General features: G+C 47.4%; 1 pseudogene; it reads right to left on the bottom strand.

The window, feature by feature from the left end:
- Positions 1-13,413, bottom strand: part of LOC108491220 — an 18,003-nt pseudogene extending 4,590 nt beyond the window's left edge.
- Between the last annotated feature and the right edge of the window lie 5,548 nt (positions 13,414-18,961).

Below are 18,961 nucleotides of genomic sequence, written 5' to 3'. Positions count from 1 at the left end.
CTTTAATCCCAGCACTCTGGAGGCAGAGGCAGGCGGATCTCTGTGAGTTCAAGGTCAGCCTGGTCTATATAGTGAGTTCCAGGATAGCTGGGGCTACAGGGAGACCCTGTCTCAAAAAGACCAAAAAAATAATAATAATTCAGCCTAAAATGGATCATGGGTTGGGGGTGTAACTCGGTGGTAAAGTGCTTACCTAGCATATGTGAGGCCCTGGTCTCCAGTCCCAGCACTTCAATAATAATAAACCTAAACATAAAAATACAAAACTATAAAAACTGCCAGAAGTAAACAGTGAAAAACTCTTTACAACTTGAGTCAGGCAATTTTTTTTTTTTCGGTCTTTTCGTAGCCCCAGCTGTCCTGGATTCACTATGGAGATCAGGCTGGCCTCAAACTCACAGAGATCCGCCTGCCTCTTCCTCCCGAGTGCTGGGATTAAAGGCATGTGCCACCGTGCCTGGCCTGGTCAGGCAATTTTTTAAAAAATTTATTATTACATGCATTTATTTGTGTTAGGGGGATGTGCACACGTGCATGCAAGTGTGTGTGTGTGTGTGTGTGTGTGTGTGTGTGTGTGTGTGCGCACCACAGCACAGGCTTGGAAACCAGAGGGTAACCTGAGGAATAGGTTCATTTCTTCTACTATGTGGGTCCTAGGGATCAAACTCAGGTTGCTAGGCTTGGCAGCAAGCACCTATACTCTATGAGCTATCTCTACACCCTCAGTTTTACTCAAATAACAATAACCTAGACTTTACCAAAGTTAAAGAACTTCTGTTCTTTGAAAGAAACTGTTACAATAATAAGACAAGACAAGCTACAGATTGAAAGAAAACATCTGTAAACCCCATATAAAGAGATCAAGTTCTCTTAAAACTCAACAGTATGCAGTCTTTTTTTTTTTCAAAGCTGGGTATCAAACTGAGGGCCTTGCACATGCTAGGCAAGTATTCTACCACTGAGCTACATTGCCAGTTCCTCTCCCCCAACCAAATTTTTTTTTTCTGAGGCAGGGTCTCCCAATCCAGGCTGATCTCAAACTCAGTGTGTTCCCAGGGCTGACCTTGAATTCCTGATCCTCCTGCCTCTCCCTCCCAAGAGCTGGGACTACAGTTATGAACCAATATACTTAGCCCCACAATTTTTTTTTTGGCTTGTTTTTTGAGACAGGATCTCCCTGTAGCCCCAGCTACCCTTGAATTCCCTATTTTTAGGTTTTTACAATATGTGTGTCTGTGTGTGGGTATGTGCACATGAGGAGGTCAGAGGAGGGTGCCAGATCCCTTTTATAGGTGGTTGTGAACTGCCCCACATGGGTGCTAAGAGCCAAACTCTAGTCCTTTGCAAGAGCAATATGTGCTCTGAGCCATCTCTTCAGCCCCTTGAACATCTTTTCATTTGCCTACAATAGTCACTATTCATATGTATGTGTGGGCTTTCTAAAATATCTGTTCAAATTGATAGTTCCATGCTCTGATCACATTAAAAATTGTTTGGGAGCCAGGAGTGGTGGCACACACCTTTAATCCCACCACTTGGGAAGCAGAGGCAGGTGAGTCTCTGTGAGATCAAGGCCAGCTTGGTCTACATAACGAGTTCCAGGTTAGCCAGAGCTACATAGTGAGACCTTATCTCAAATTTTTTTTTGATTGATCGATTCTTATTTTATGTGTATGAGTGTATTGCCTGCATGTATATAAGTGCACCCAAGTTGTACAGTGCCCACGGAGGACAGAAGAGGGCATCTGACCCCCTGGAACTGGAGTTAATGGACAGTTGTCAACCATCATGTGGGTGCTGGGATTTGAACCCAGGTCCTCTGCAAGAGCAGCCAGTGCTCTTAACCACTGAGCCATCTCTCCAGTTCCTCAAAAATTTTTAAATAAATCATAAAAAGATTCTCAAGATCACTTTGCATCAAGGTGAAAGAGAGTGCCCCTCAGACCCCCTCCCTGTCCTCTGAGAAAGAGCTGCCCTCCATCTGCTTCTGGAAATCCCCTAGATTGTTCAAACCCTTTCCTGGTACTTCTGCTTATGGTTTCTATGGAAACAGTCTGGGGCAGAAGAGGAAGAACGTTCTGCTCCAGGTAAGCTAGCCAATGGCTGTATAGGTTAAGGCTCTGGAAATCAGACCTAGATTGTTTGAACCCTTTCCTGGTACATCTGTTTATGGTTTCTATAGAAATCCCCTGCTCTGCGGTTTTTGTGCTTAAAACCCCTGTGTTTCCATGGCTCTGGGTCTTAGTGTAGCTCCTGAGCCTGCCTAGGTCCCCGGGAGGTCAGTTTCAATAAAGCAGTTAAGTTCTACTGAGTCTCAGTGTCCCAGTGGTCAATTCAGGGAATTTTTCGGCCCCAAACAAAGGAATGCAAATTAAAGGCACTCAGCACATGGATTAGAGTGCAGTTACAACGTAAATGACTGGCAATTCCACTTCTAGGTCTCTACCCAAGAGAATGAGAGCATCTGTGAACACAGAAACTTCCAAACCAATTTTCTGAGTAACCTTATTCATAACAAATCCAAACTGAAAACCACTTGAATGTATCAACAGGCTGCAGAATATGCATGCCTAGCAATAAAAAGAAACCAACTAGTGATACAAACAAAACATGGATGGGTCAGAAAATAATGCCTTTGCATGAAGGAAACCAACCCCCAAAAGAAAGCATACAGATATGATTCTGTTTCTATAAAATGCAAATTAGATGGGTGTGGTCGCTCAGGCCTGTGATCTCAGCACCCTGTAGGCAGAAGCAGGGGAATCACGAATTTGAGGCCAACTTGGGCTACAAAAGGAGCTCCAGGTTATTTTGAGGTACAAAGGAAGACCCTGTCTCAAAAAAGTGAGGTGGGGGTTGGGGGCAAAGATCAGGCTGCCAAACCAGGTCATGTGACCAAGAGCTGTGCACTTACCTGTTGGTATGGAACCACCCAGTCTTTGAAGCTGGACCTTCTTGGGGCCTGAATGGAGCTTGGATTGCCAAGTACAGCACAGTGCCTGGGGTGTGTGCACCCATGCCAAGCACAGTATGGGGTTTCACTTTAATCTGACCTGATGATGGTGACAGTGACTTTACTCTTCCTGTGTGCCTTGGCCACTCCCAGCTGCTCTAACACCTATTCCTAACTTCAGGCCTTTGCGCCAATATCTGGTCATCAGGGAATGTTAGTTTCCTTGCTCTTTGGTTAATCCCTCTCATCCTTTAGCTCCAAGCTTAGAAAGACTTTTTTTTTTTTTTTTTGCACAGTGCTCAGGTTCTAAGCACAGTGTTCAGGTACTAAGCAAGATGTTCAATTACACATTATCCAACTGTAGTCTCCCTCAAATTTTCATCTGGTCACATCGGCTTCCTGCATTAGAACCTGTGCCTGGGCAGAGCAAGCGCTCCCTGAACATAAGTGGGACAACGCATGAGGATAGGCCCTGAACGTAGCCAGGGATCCCCAGGCCACACAGATGCCATTGAGCCCCCTCGGACTCAAGCCCACCATGTCCCACTTGGCTGACATTGACTGAGACCCCACACATATGACTCTTGCTGAGAAAGACCTGCAGACAATCTCATCCTTTGTGGGACTCTGGAATCTTCCTGGCCATAGCAAAGCCAGCCTCCAATCAGTCGCTTTTTCAGAACCATCAGTTTGAGAAATTAAGGATTCTGCCCTCGTGCTCGGAATTTCTAGGCTGGGCAATTAATTCCTTGGAGATTAAAGGATTGTTGTGTTTCTGATACATTATTATGCGGAGTGGACTTGCTGTGAATTTCAAAACTTTAACCAGAATCCTCATTAACTGGGACTTTTATCTGTGTGCAGTTTCTAGAGGAGACCCAGTAGAAAGTGAACTGGTGCCTCCCCAGCCACATTCCAGGGTGTCCTGAGAAGCACCCAGCCAACGCCATCCTGTGAGGGTGATATGGCTTTATGGGTGAGGACCCGGAAGATCACCCCTGCCATGGCCATGGGAAACCCAATTCTATCTGACCACCAGGCCCCATGCCTAAGGCCCCCTCTTTGTGGAGGCCCTGTTTCCTTGATGGTAACAATCGTTATGCAGAATGATGTCCCCCAAAGATGGCCTTTGGAGCCGCCATCCATCTAGGAGCTGTTCCATCTGGGATCAGTACCCAGTGCTGGAAGAACAGAGAAAACAGGCCCAGCTTTGTGTGAGTCAACCAGGGTCTGAGCCAAGGGTAGCCAGGGTCCAGCATCAGCCCCCTTCTTCCCATCTGTCTGAGAACTTTGGGGATCCCTCAGCCAGTTTCTAGTCCATTTGTATTGATAACAGAGACTTTGAGGAGGACATTTCCAGAACCTCCATCAAATGCTGGCTGGACCACTTTGAAATTAGCTTGGGTTCTTGAGCATGTTAGTAACTCCCGCATCCTGGCTCTCAGGGTTTAAATGCACAGCCATTACTGTCTCTTCCCCAGTGTGTCCAGAACCCACACTCAGTCCAGAGTGGATCCTAGTCCACCTCCCAGGCAGAGGCTCTCCAGGCCCCTTCTACACTGGCTTTTCTGGAACCCTGTGATCCCCATCTAGAAACTCTGCAAATTCAAAACAGGAATGGAGCCAGGGTTGCAGGCATCCTAAGAAAAGTGTCTCCAGAGGAAAAATAGGGAGCATGTGGCCCCAGAGAGCACTGACTACAGGCTCTGCCTCCAGGACCCTGAGTCAACTGTCTCCTCAGCCACACGGACAGAGGAGCCTTTCAGCACGTCCATCCAAGTGCCGCAGGCTCCCTTCCCCAGCACAATAGATAGCCCTGGGGAACTGAACATAAAATTACCATATGGTCCAACAATTCCACTTCTCAATGTATACCCTCCAACACAGAACACAGGCTCACCTAAGTAAAGCACACTAACTGATTGCACCACTGGAGCCCCTTAACCCTAGATATTTACACATCCATGTTTGTGTAGCATAACTCACAAAAGCTAAAATGAAGGAACAATCTAAGTGTCCATTAACAGATGGATGGATTAACTGAAATGTGTGGCATATCCATACAATGGAATAGTATTCAGCCATAAAAAGGAAAGATAATCTCATGCTACAGCACAGGTGTACCTTGGGATGTTATGTTAAATGAAATAAGCAGCCACAAAATGATCAATATTGTGTGAGTCCAGGTACATCAAGGAGTTTAAGTAGTCAAATGAAAAATGGTGGTATCCAGTGGGTGGGGGAAATGAAGCTAGTGTTCAAGGGATGCAAAATCTTAATTTTGCAAGATGAAAAGTATTGTGAGGTTTGGTGGCATATGCCTGTGAGACCAGTGCTCAGGAGGCTGAGGCAGGAAGAGTGCAAGTTCCAGCCTAGCCTGGGCTACAAAGTGAGTTTGATGCCAGATCCAGCTACATAATAAGATCCTGCCTCCAAAAAATAAGAGCTTGGGGGGCTGGAGAGATGGCTCAGTGGTTAAGAGCACTAGCTGTTCTTACAGAAGATCCAGGTTCAAATCCCAGTGCCCACATGGCAACTGACAACCTTCTGTAACTCCAGTCCCAGGGGCTCTGGTGCTCTCTTCTGGCCTCTGTGGGTATTGTATGCACACATATATTACATATTACAATCCATTAACAGATGAATGGATTAACATGCAGGCAAAGTACTCATATGCATAAAACTAAAAATAAATTAATTAAAAAATAAAACCTTTTTGAAAATGAAAGGTGGGATGCAGTTCAGTGGAGCATTTGACTAACATGTGCAAGGCTCTCGGTTCAATCCCCAGAAGAAAAAAGGAAAACAAGGACGGAAAGAGTCTAATGGTGATGATGGTATAACATGAGTATGGTAATTCATAATGCTGCACACTTCAGAAACATTCGATTGTAAATTTATGGTATGTGTATTTTACCACAATAAAAAAATACATTTTAAAAACTCTAAAGGAAATTCTGACATGCGTACCACATGGAAGAACCTTGAAGACATTGTGCTAAGTGGAATGAACCAGCTACAGAAACCACAGTTAAGTACAGCTGCACTTGCATGAGGAATTAGAGCAGCTGAATTCATAGAGAAGGTGGCTGACGGGAGAGAAATGGGGAGCTAGTATTCTCATTTTAAATTATGTGTGTGTGTGTGTGTGTGTGTGTGTGTGTATGTGTGTGTGTACGTGTGTACACCATGGCATGCACGTGTAGAGGTCAGACGACAACTTGAAAGAGTTGATTTTCTCCTTCCACCATGTAGGTCCTAAGGATTAAACTCAGGTTGTCAGGCTTGGCAGCAAGCACCCTTACCTGCTGAGCCACTTCTCTGGCCCTAGAGAATTATTTTTAATAAATATAGAGTATTAGTTGGGGAAGATAAAAAGTTCTGGAAAAGTTGGGCATGGTGATATACTTTTATAATACCATCATTCAGGAAGCTGAGGCAGGAGGATCAGGATCAAGAGTTCCAGGCCAGGGGCTAGAGAGATGGCTCAGTGGTTAAGAACACATATTGCTCATCCAGAGGACCCAAGTTTAGTTCCCAGAACCCACATCAGAGAGCTCACAACTGCTTGTGACCCCAGCTCCAGGGGTATGAACATTCCTGTGCACATATCTACATGACACATGCATAATTAAAAATAATGAGAGAGAGAGAGATATCCAGGTCAGCCTGGGCTACATAATGAGACCCTGTCTCAAGAAAAATGGGACTAGAGAGCTGGCTTTTAGGTCAAGAGCACTGACTGCTTCTTCAGAGGCCCCAGGTTCAGGTTCAGGTTCAGTACCCACATGGTGATTAACAACCACCCATAACTCCAGTTCCAGGAAATCAGACACTCTCTTCTGGTCTCCACAGGCATAGCATACATGTGGCACATCTACATACATGCAAGCAAAACACTCATATATATATATAAATTAAAAATAAACAAACAGAAAAAATCCAAAGCCCCTCTTAAACATCCTGATATTCACATTAGCTTATTGGATAACAGTAGCAACATTTATTGTTTTTAATTTTGATTAGTTTTTGGTTTGTTTTGCTACAGGGTCTCCCTATAGACCCAGCTGGCCTAGAACTCGCTATGTAGACCAGGCTGGCCTGAATCTCACGGAGATTTGCCTGTCTCTGCCTCCTGAGTGCTGAAGTTAAAGGTGCGCACCACCATCCCCAGCTCTGCAGCATTTTAAAAGCAAATTCTACTCCACTCTCATCTTACAGATGAGATTGCCAAGATATAGAGTAAATGACCCAAAGTGACCCCCCCCCCCGAAGAGTGACCCAACAAGTGGCAGGGCCAGGATTCAACCCTGGGCCTTAGACTTGGGGGCCGGCCTGTCTCCCCCTGCCACTCTGGGGCTCCTTTCTCTGAACACTTCCCACAGTCCTCAGATTCCCTGCTAGGGGACAGCAAACATGATCCAGATGTCCTCTCCCCAAGAGGATCCACCCTGGCTACAGGCTGGGACAGTGGCAGGGACTGGGAGGGGGTTAGCCCAGTGGGGGCTGTATCTCCTGCTAGCCCCAGGTGTGCTCCCCAGGCACACACATAGGTGCACACACACAAACTCTCAAGTTCTGCTTGTTCTGTTTGCACATATGTGGTTTTAATATACATAACAGCTTTATTAAAATATAATTCACAGGGCCAGTGCGATGTCTCAGCAGGTAAAAGTGTTTACTGTGCAAGCCCAACAATCTGAGTTCAATCCTGGGAGCCCACAGAAAGGTGGAAGGAGAGAGCTGACTTTACAGAGTTGTCCGCTGACCTCCACACATGTACTGTGTGGCACATCCATGTCCACATATACATCACACACACAAATAAAATTCAAAAATATATATGGTTGGGCATGATGGCACATGCCTTTAGTTCCAGCACTCAGGAGGCAGAAGCAGGTGGATTTCTACAAGTCTGAGGCCAGCCAGGGTTACATAATGAGGCCCTCTGTGTGTGTGTATGTGTGTAATTCACAGAGTATTCAATTCAATTTAAAGTGCAAATTCACACAGTTTATACTTAACCAATTTAAAGTGTATAGTTCAGCTAGGTAGGGGTAGTGCATGCCTGTGCACCCAGAAATTAGGAAGCTGGGACAGGAAGATTTTGAGCTCAATGCCATTCTGGGCTACACAGCAAGACCCTATCTCAAAAAATAAATGAAAAGGGCAGGTGAGATGACTCAGCAGATAAAGGAGATTGCCACCAAGCCTGATGACCTGAGTTCCATCTCTAGGCCCCTCATGGCAGAAGGAGAGGACTGACTCCCATTAGTTATCATCTGACAGCCACATACATGCCGTGGCATGTGCACACCATGCACCAACACACACACACACACACACACACACACACACACACACAAATAAAATGCAAATTTTAAAAATAAATGAATAAATCTGTGAGTTCAAGCCCGGCCTGGTCTATATAGTGAGTTCCAGGCCAACTGGGGCTACAGGGAGACCCTGTCTCAAAAAGACCAAAAGATAAAAATAAAAAAATAAATGAATACAAATAAAATATAAGAATAAGTTCAATGGTTTGAGTGCAATCAGCTGTACAAACATTGCCACAGTCAGCCTTCAACATGTTCCGCACCCCCCTCAAAGAAACCCTGGGTCCATCAAGACTCATCTTGGCTCCCCTAGTCCCTTTGGCCTCCCACAGCCCCTTGGCCTCCCACACCCCTGGCTACTATTCTGGACATTTCACATAAATGGAATCAGACAATCAGTCCTGTGTGTCTGGCTCTTTCACTTTGCGAATTTTCAAAGGACATCCATGTTGTAACAGGTATCAGAGCTTTGTTCCTTTTATGACTGAGTAATATTCCATTGTATGGTTAGAACATATCTTGTCTCTCCAGGCATCTATTGGATATTTGAGTTGTTTCCTCTTCTGTATGACTGTATCTTGGGTAGATTCCTAAGAGTGGTGGTGTTTTTAAAAATTATTTATTTATTTTAATATTTTATTTATTATTTTTATTTTATGTGTATGCATGTATTGCCTGCATGTACGTCAGTGCACCCATGTCATGCAATGCTCGTGGAGGACAGAAGAGGCTGTCAGGTCCCCTAGAACCGGAGTTTGAGACAGTTGTTAGCTGCCATGTGGGTGCTGGGATTCGAACCCGGTTCTGCAAGAACATCTGCAAGAACAGACAGTGTTCTTAACTGCTGAGCCATCTCTCTAGCCCCCTATTTATTTTTTATGTGTATGAGTGTTATGCCTACATGTGTGTAAGTGTACCTGTGTCATGCAGTGCCTTCAGAAGACAGAAGAGGGCGTCGGATCCCCTGGAACTGGAGTGAAAGATGGTTGTTAGCTGCCATGTGGCTGGTGGGATTTGAACCTGGGTCTTCTGAAAGAACAGCCAGTGCTTTTAACTGCTGAGCCAACTCTCCAGCCCGAGTTTGTTCTTAAATTTAAAAAATTTTAAAGCTTTTTGACAGTGCTGGGGAGCAAACCCATGGATTTATTCACACTACCACTGAGTAACATCCCCAGCCCCAATTTTTTAATGTAACTTTTGTTTGTTTTTATCTTATGTGTACGAGTGTGTTGCCTGCATGTATGTAAGTGCACCCATGTCATGCAATGCCTGCAGAAGCCAGAAGAGAGCATCGGATCATCTGGAACTGGAGCTGTAGACAGTTGTTAGATGCCATATGGGTGCTGGGAATCAAACCTAGGTCCTCTGTAAGAACAGCCAGTGCTCTTAAATGCTGAGTCATCTCTCCAGCCCCAGCCAGCCCCAAATTTTTAACTTCAACTCATAATTTATGAATCACCAGAGAAGGGTCTGAAGAGATGGCTCAGCAGTTAAAAGTACTTGCTGCTCTTGCAGAGGACCTAGGTTCAGTTTCCAGTACCCACATGGCAGCTAACAACCATCTTTAACTCCAGTTCCAGGGGATCCAATGCCCTCTTCTAACCTCTTTGGGTACCGCATGTACATGGTACACTTACATACATGCAGGCAATACACTCATGCACATAAAATAAAAATAAATCAAAAGAAAATTTAATTAATCACCAGAATGGCAAGTTGGAAATAAGAAAATATTGACTCACCCATAATGCCCACAGGATATCTGGGTCCTGCCCTTCAGATGACCCTCCTTCATGTTAACATGCATGGAGTATGGCAGAGCAATCATGAACATGGACTCCTTCATGTTAACATGCACCAAGTGTGGCAGGGCAGTCATGAGCATGGACTCCTTCATGTTAACATTTGGAGTGTGACAGGGCAGTCGTGAACATGGAAGTTGTGTCAACCCATCAACCCATGCCCTGTGCAGAAGCCGCTGCTCTGATCCAGCTTGTGACTCTCAGGAGAGTCATTCAGCACAGATTAGAAATAAAACCAGCCTTGACTTCAAAGGACAAACAGTGAGGAGAAGAAAGAAGATTTTCACTGTGTGTGGGATATGCTCATCAAAGGGCTGTGACAAAAAAACCTCAAGCAAAACCCAAACAGCATTATATTAAGATGGCTAGATTGACAGGGATACACTTTCTTTTTAAAACCTGCTTAAGTTATATTATATTGTTATTATAATATTTTACCCTTAAAAGGTTCTAAGAAGCCACTGAAGGATTGATGTTGGAAAAGAACGATTTTAAAGTCAGCAATTCCCAGCCGGGCGTGGTGGTACATGCCTTTAATCCCAGCAATCGAGAGGTGGAGGTAGGCGGATCTCTGTGAGTTCAAGGCTAGCCTGGTCTACATAGTTCCAGGACAGCTGGGGCTACAGAGACCCTGTCTCAAAAAAGACCAAAAAAATAAAAAAATAAAAGTCAGCAATTCCCAAGAAAACTCCAGCCAAAAAAGCTTTCTTGCTCCATAGCATTTCCTCTGGAACTGAGTGGCTAGAGGGAGGGTGAATCCCAGCAAGTAGATGGCCTTGAACCAAGGGGGGCTGCTGACACCATCCCTCCAAGAGTGAGACTTGCTTAGGAATACAGAGGGAAAAGAGATAGAAGTGGGGGTGGCTCAGTGGAAGAGCACTGACCCAGCACACGTGAGGCCCTGGGTTTAAGGCCCAGTGCCCCATCAGGCAAGTTTTTCTCTCTTTTAAGTCAATGCAAAACCATCTGAAATTGGAACAGGTGCAGTAGTGGGTACCTGGTCCCAGCTTGAGACAGATCCCTTGAACCCAAGAGTTTGAGAGCAACCTGGGCAACAGAGTAAGACCCCTGTCTCAGAACCAAACCAATGAACAGAAAACCCCAAATTCTGAGCCATTCACGATTGATAAGAAGGCCATTATCTAAGTATTTACTTTCTTGGGTATCTTGCTGCATAAACTTCCACTCCTAAACCATATTCATCACAAAACCAGTTCTGAGCATCCCTTCTAAACTACTGATTGATCTGCTGAGTGTGGTAGCGCATGCCTTTAATCCCAGCACTCTGGAGGTAGAGGCAGGAAAATCTCTGTGAGTTCAAGGTCAGCCTGGTCTACATAGTGAGTTCCAGGACATCTGGGGCTACAGGGAGACCCTGTCTCAAAAAGGCCAAAAAAAAAAAAAAAAAAAAAAAAAACCCAAACCGATTGATCATTCTAACACTGATGCTCTTGAGCGCGCTAAAGGGAGTTCCATTCATTCTGACAAGGACTATTGTCTTAGTTTGTCTCTTCATTGCTATGACAAAACACTCTGACCACTACCAACTTGGAGAGGAAAGGGTTTATTTATCTTACATCTACCAGGTCACAGTTCATCAAGGAGCCCAAGGTAGGAACTCAGGTCAGGAACCTGGAGGCAGGAGCTGGAGCACAGGCCATGAAGGAACACTGCTTACTGGCTTGTTCCCTGGCCCCCGCTCAGCCTTCTTTCTTATCCAACACAGGCCCACCTGCCCAGGGGTGGCACCACCCACAGTGGGCTGGGCCCTCCCTCATCACTCATCAAGAAGATGCCCCTCAGACATGACCACAGGCCAGTCCAATAGAGGCAATTCCCCAATTGAGGCTCCCTCAACCCAGGTGTGTCAAGTTGACACTAAAGCTACCCAGCACAACTATTAATTAGAGAAGTCCACCTGTCTACTCGCCAAGCTCCTGAGGTGGTTGGCGGCCTGGCATGGAGTCCACCCTTCCACTCTTCCACCCACTGCAGACATTGGGGACTGGTCATAAAATTCCCTTCCACCATCCTAAAGACTGTTTCTCTTTCTGTTCTCAAAAGGCAACTTCTCAGGGTGGATCTGAGACTCAACAGAGACAGAAATTCTTTCTATCTGAAAAAAGCCAAGTCTCCACCAGTGTCAGAGCTCCCTTATTGCAGGCAGTTTCTAGAAAGAAGGGAGTTGGACAAAAAGAAGGTGAGCCTGAGGGGTGGTGCCTCCTCTAACCCCACCCTCTAGAGGTTGAGGCAGAAGGATCCTGAGTTTGAGGCCAGCCTGAGCTACCTGGGTTTTCCTTGCTTTGTCCCAGGAGACTGATTAAGTATTTCAGGAATGCTGTGATTCTTTCCTAGCATTCTCCCTGACAAGGGCCAACCTTCCCATGTGTCTCAAACCCAGTCTCTCCTGCTCTAAACTGCTGGGCCCCTGCTTTTAGCTCTGCATGGTGGTGTTTCCTAAGCACTCTGCACCTCAGTCCAGGAACAGGAAGCTCTTTGTGCCTTATTTAAATGCTCCTTGTCAATAGGATTGTTATTAACCTCATATTCCAGGTGAGAACACAGAAGCTCAGAGAGGGAAAGCAACTTGACAAAGGCCACACAGCAAAGAAGACACCTAGTCAGCTGGTGTCCCAACTTGGCTCGGCTACTGCCCAATGGCTCCCTGTGGGAGACAGGCTTGAGCCTAGGGTGAAAGTCTTATTGACAGCCATACAACAGGCCCAAGGCAAGATCAGATGGCTGGAGCCACAAGGAACACCTTGTGACATTTGCTCCCATTGGCAGATCACGAGATTGATGCCTAGAGCTCTCCACTCCCTAATCACCACCCTTGAGATCCCAAATTGCAACAGACAACCTGGGTCACGTGATTCCCAGGCAACCAGGCCCTATAAGGAAACCCAGTATGCTAATAAGGAGTCTGGCTCCTGATGTCATGATAGGACACAGCCCTGCCAAAGATCTGAGTTGTAACTTCTTGATTGGACCCCCTAACCCTATATAAGCTTGTGCCCTTCTACAATAAACTGGATCTACGGTCAACCAACCTGGTCTCCTGTGTCTGAATGAGGCTCCGCTCACACAGTCTCCTCTCCAGCCCTGGGGCCTGGGACCCTGCATAAGTAGCAACGATCGGAGGCAGAGTAGGGGGAGCAGAAGAGCGGCCCCAGCACCGGGCGGGCAGAAGAGCTGCCTCAGGTCTGGGTGAGCAGAAGAGCCACCACAGCTTGCCGCCAAAGCGAGGAGCGAAGGGCAGCGCCCGTGCGATCAGGGGCGGCGCCCAGAAGGCAACGCCCATGCGATTGCAGGCCGTACCCATGTGATCGGAGCCAGCACCCAGGAGGTGGTGCTGTGTGCTCTCAGGCGGCGCCAGGAGACAGTACCCAGCACCGGAAGAGTGGAGGGGCTGCCACAGCTGGCGGCGGCCGCGGCTCACCACTCCCCTGCATCCCTTTCCAGGGAGGGACAAGTCTCTCCTCTCAGGCCTGTGATCATCTAGGCAGCACCAAATTAGGGTTCCAGCCTCCATCCTGGGTGGCCCATCCTCAGGGCACTGCCTTCCCTGCTCTCCTGTCTGGTCCTCTTTCAGTCTTGCTCCTCCCGCTCTGTCTCTATCCCTCCTTTCTTCTCCATTTTTGTCTCTGTCTCTCACTGTCTCCATCTCCCTCTTGGTCTCTGTCTCCTCCTCTTCTCTCCTCCCCCTTTCTCTGTCTTCCTCTCCCCTTCTCTTCCTTTTCCTCCCTTCCTGAGGTCAGGGGAGGACACCCCTCTATGCCTCCAGCCTGCAAACATGGGATGGTAGAGAAGCCTGGTCAGCCTCAGGACAGACCTTCCCTCCAGTCACAGTCCTCCCCTCCCCTCTGCTTCCACTCAGGTGTGGCCCCAAGCCAGGCCTGCTGGGGACCAGCACAGGGTCCCGCTGGGGGAGCCTGAAGGAACTACCTACATTAGGAGCCTCCTCTGGGCTTTCCAGGAGCCTGGAACCTTCTCAGAGGGACAGAGTCATATGCCTGCCTGTCCTCCCTTGAGGACTTCAGGAGCCTCAGTGGAGCAGGTTTCCCCCAGGGCTGGCCACCAGAGCCCAGGATGTAAAATTGATATCTCTCTCTCTCTCATCAACACAGGCACACCACACACCCAGAGACACACCACATATACACACACACCACACACACACACACACACACACCACACACACACAAACACTCATGCATACAACTTCATTCCAAGGGCAAAGAATAACTGGTATATACACCTGTGTTCTTCCTTTGCAAACTGGGCAGAAGACTTTAGATGGAAACCAGTACCCTCAATCCCCAGTCCCAAAGGCACCCTGGACAGGGCTTGAGAGTTCTTCCAGGGAGAGTGTGGTACAAGGTTTGAGTGTTTGTAGGTATATGTTCCTACATGCCCTTTTATACATGGTGACACTATATACATACACCACAGATACACACATACATATACACACCCACATATACATACCATATACATAAACACCACATACAGATACCATATACACACATCCCACACACATGCAGACACCACATACATATGCACACCACATACATACACACGCTACACATACACTCACATATGCACACATACACACATCCCACATACACATACCACACACACACAGAGGAGGAAGTCATGCACCTCTGTTGTCTCGCAGTACTGGAGATGGAACCCAGAGTTTTGCATACTCTGGGCAAGCTCCCTCTAGCTTTCAGCCGCACCCTTGGCCCCTGGTGTTTTGGGACACAGTCTCACTATGGAGCCTAACCTCACATTCATGATCCTCCTGCCTTAGCCTCCCGAGTACCAGATGATAGTCATGGAGGGATGATAGGTTTGTGCTCATGCCTGGTGGAGTCCTGAATGTTAAACATGCAGGATGCATTCTGAGCCTCAGGACGTTAGCTGATGTCACCTTGTACAGGTCAGCCACTCTACACAGTGAATGTGGGGCCGGGCAGGCTGCTGCCAGCACAACCCTGCCAACTATCTGACAGGAAATTTGTTTTTATTTGTAGAAAGAGGATGCCCTAACAGAAAGATAAAAAGCACAGCTAGGTAAATCCATAGGGCAGTGGCATGTTCAGCCTCACAAGGGTGTCTGTCCTCCACGCAATGATAGGGGCTGTGCATGCAGATATGGGCAGCACAGAGTCGGTGACACTAGTGTCAACAAACACACAGTACTGCAGCCACTGAGGCATGAGGACATCTCTGCCACAGGACCAGTGTTCTGTACACAGTCTGTGGTAACTGTGTGTGTGTATGTGTGGTTTCTGTATGTGTGTGGTGTGTGTGTATGTGGTATGTGTATAGTTGTGTATAAGTGTGTGCGGTATGTATGTGTGTGTGACTTGTGTCTGTGTGTGTATATGTGTACGTGTGGAGTGTGTGGGTATGTGTAGGGGGCTATTTGTATGTGGTATGTGTATGGTGTGCATGTATGTGTATATTTGTAACTTGTGTATGTATGTGCTGTGTGTCTGTGTGTATATATGTGTATTGTGGTGTGTGTGGTATGTATTATGTATGTATGTGTGATATGTGTTCCTGTGTGGTGTGTGTGCTGTTGTATGTGTGATATGTCTGTGCTCTGTGTATGTGTGTGTATGTGCTGTGTGTACATGTGTATGTGTGGTATGTGCATTTGTATGCAGTGTGTGTGTAGAGAGATGTGAGGTATGTGTGTATGTATATGTGTGGAGTGTATGTGTTTGTGGTATGTATATGTAGTGTTTGTTTTTATGTGGTGTGTGTGTGGTATGTATGTATGTATATATGTGTGGTGTGTTTTTGTGTGGTGTATGTGTGGTGTGTTTTATGCGGTATGTGTGTGTGGTATATGTGTGCTATGTGTGCATGTGTGGTGTGTGTTTTTGTGTGATGTGTGTGGTGTGGTATGTATGAATGTGTGGTATGTATGTATATGTGGTGTGTGTTTTTGTGTGGTATGTATATGTGGTGTGTGTTGTGTAGTGTATGTGTGGTGTATATGTATATGTGGTGTGTGCTTTTGTGTGGTGTATGTGTGGTATGTATATGTGGTGTGTGCTTTTGTGTGGTGTATGTGTGTAGTCTATGTGTGCTGTGTGTGTGCTCTATGTACACGTGTGTATATGCTGTGTATGTGATATATTTATATATATGAGGTCTGTGTTTGAGTATGTATATATGTAGAAATGTGTTGGGGGGAGGTCTCTCCAGTAGCTTGTCTACCTAAGGGGCTGCTGGAAATGACTCAAACCAGCCCTAGGCAGCCAGAGGCAGGACCAGAGAGGAGGACAGACTCCCATCCTGAGGGCCTGGGGAGGGGTCAAGGGAAGTCAGACCCTGGGTGGTGCTGAGGGATGGGTGGGTGCCCTGGTCCCCCCCGCCCCAGGCAGGGAGCTGGCCCAAGGAGTTCTCCTCCTAGAGTGCCCCTTTTTCTGTTTCTACCCGTCTTGTCCTCTGTTTTCCTGTCTTTTCCTGCATGTCTCTGGCTTACTTTCTCTCCCCCTCTCTCTGCTCTGGTCTCTCTCTCCCTTTTCTTTCTTTCTCTTTTTCAGTATCTACAGGCATTGAGACAGAGTCTCATGAAGCCCAAGCTGGCTTTGAATTCCTGATTCTCCTGCCTCTACCTCCCAAGTGCTGGGATATAGGCTTGTGCCGTCCCACCTGGACTGCTCTCCTCCCCCTCCTGCTCCTCCCTTTCCCCTCCCCCTCTCTCCCCTCTTCTTTCCCTCTCCCTCCTTCTGTTACTTTTTCTCCACATTCCTCTCAAAAAACAACTCCACAGAGGTGAGAATCACTCACCCTCAGTGTCAGGTGGAGGCCACATGCTCAGGGCCCACAGCGCCACCTGGGACTGGCTCGGCTTCCAGGCAGCTGCAGCTCTCAGCTCTGAGAACCTCCTCTTGCCCTTTGGTATCCATCTAAATTCAGGGAGTCATGGCCTCCACTGGAGCTCCATAAGTGGCCTTCACCTCATTGGGTCTGGGAGGGGGTCACCTTTCCACACTCTGCAGAATTTGTTTATAGGCTTCTGGCCAACAAATATCCCCCTTACCAACCTAAAAGCCTACCACTGGTGATTAAGGATTTAAATGAGGCAGAATCTCAGTTAATGCCCCTTCATCCCAACATTAAATGGCATTAAATACATCAGTCACTCATACTACAGTATAAATGAGCAGACAATTCCTCTCTCCACTCCTGCACCAGATGCTGCATAATGAGACCTCATCAGTCTGTTCTCACAGGAAGAGTGGTATGAAAAGAAAAGCAAAGGGACCCCAGAGAAGGCCGAGGGGAAGATGTGTGGAGGATGCAGGCCAGAGGGAAGACCTTTCCTTTCTCCATCCCTTTATAGTTAAAAAAGCACAGTCACATGAAAGTCTTCAGATGGAGAAACTAAGGTAGAGAAAAAGGATGGTGACGATGACAAAGAACCCCTAGCGCAGGCGCCCCATCTGGAAATGCCTTCTTGTGACTTGTGCTGTATCTACCATTCCAAAAAGCACAATCTACTCCTCCAGAGGATTACAGGGCGGGGTGGGAAGCCCCCTCAATCCTAATTTATGATTTCCCGCCTGTGTCCTTCCTGTCCCTTGCTCCTTCCCTGCCAGCCCCAACTGGGTGAGAAGGGCAGCTCCCAGGAGTATAAACAACAGTATAAATAACTCTACAGGGCAGCTGGGGCCTGGGGCCTCTGAGCTGGGCCCTGTCAAAGAGGCACCTCTTTCTCCCAGTCACAGGACAATAGGGCCAGAGGTGCAGCTAGCTGGCCCTCTCCCCCAGCCTCGAAGGATCTGGTAGGCCCTGCCCAGGGACCCTGTCTTTTGTCTGAGCAGTCTTTGACAGCAGATACATGGTCCATCCTTTCCCTGACCATTGGGCCTGGACGCCTGGGGTTGTGGGTATGGGTCAAAGTTCTGCTAAGTTGTTGGGAACAGGCTGGTACTGCCAGGCACTCTGAGCTGGGAGGCTCATGGGACATAGAATGAGGGGACAGTCCTGAACTAAGGAGGCGCAGATGGAGTTCCCAGGGGAAAGAGGCCATAGCCCAGGTTTGTTTATTGGGAGAGAAGCATTTCCTGTTTAGACAAGGCTGGGTGGATGACTGTTTTCCTGAACCCCATGGGCAGCTCCAGGAGGTTCCTGTCCCCACATGGTGTCTCAGTGTGTGGGTCTGGGTCTGTGCATGTCTACATATGCTCTGGTCTCTTCAGCCTCCAGATGGGGCCTAAATCTGTACCAAGTTATCTTACCCCAAAGAAGCCTCCTGTGGGGACTGGCTGGAGAGGGCAACATGCAGGCTGTACCCACCATTCTAGAGGGAACCCTGTACCTGAACCCGTACCTGAAGACAGTAAGGCTGCATCCCTGGTTGCAGAGATTTGGGCAGGAGACAGTGCAGGCAAACTGCTTAGCACAGTGCCTGGTGTGCGGTCCGTGGGGGGAACAGAAGTGCTTGTTGCTGGTTGTGGTTTGGTCTTGGCAGCGAAGGGGGTTGCGCAGCTCTGACCACAAGGATAGGACCTGAGACCTCAAGCCAGCTGGCCCCTCTCCTCCCAGGCTCAGCAAACACTGAAACCTCCAATAAACCAAACCCTTGGCCCCAGAGGCATTTCCTGTCTTTCTGTGCTGGAGGAAAGGGGACCAGAAAATGAAACCATCACATCACATCGCTTCAGCATCCTAAGACCGCCTCAGGGAGACCCAGAGCTGTTCCACATCCCCAGGAAAGGATGCTCAGAGAGGGGAAGGGACTTGTCCCAGGTCACACAGCTCTTGGTGGTGCTCTGGAACTGCTTCCTAGTGGATACAGCCCAGCCTGGTTTATAAATCAATATTTCAAACCATGGAATCCC

Source organism: Nannospalax galili, unplaced genomic scaffold (assembly GCF_000622305.1).
Source record: "Nannospalax galili isolate Female #2095 unplaced genomic scaffold, S.galili_v1.0 scaffold259, whole genome shotgun sequence".
Taxonomy (NCBI): Eukaryota; Metazoa; Chordata; class Mammalia; order Rodentia; family Spalacidae; genus Nannospalax; species Nannospalax galili.
Note: the sequence above shows the minus strand (reverse complement) of the source record. Positions and strands in the feature narration are given on the sequence as shown.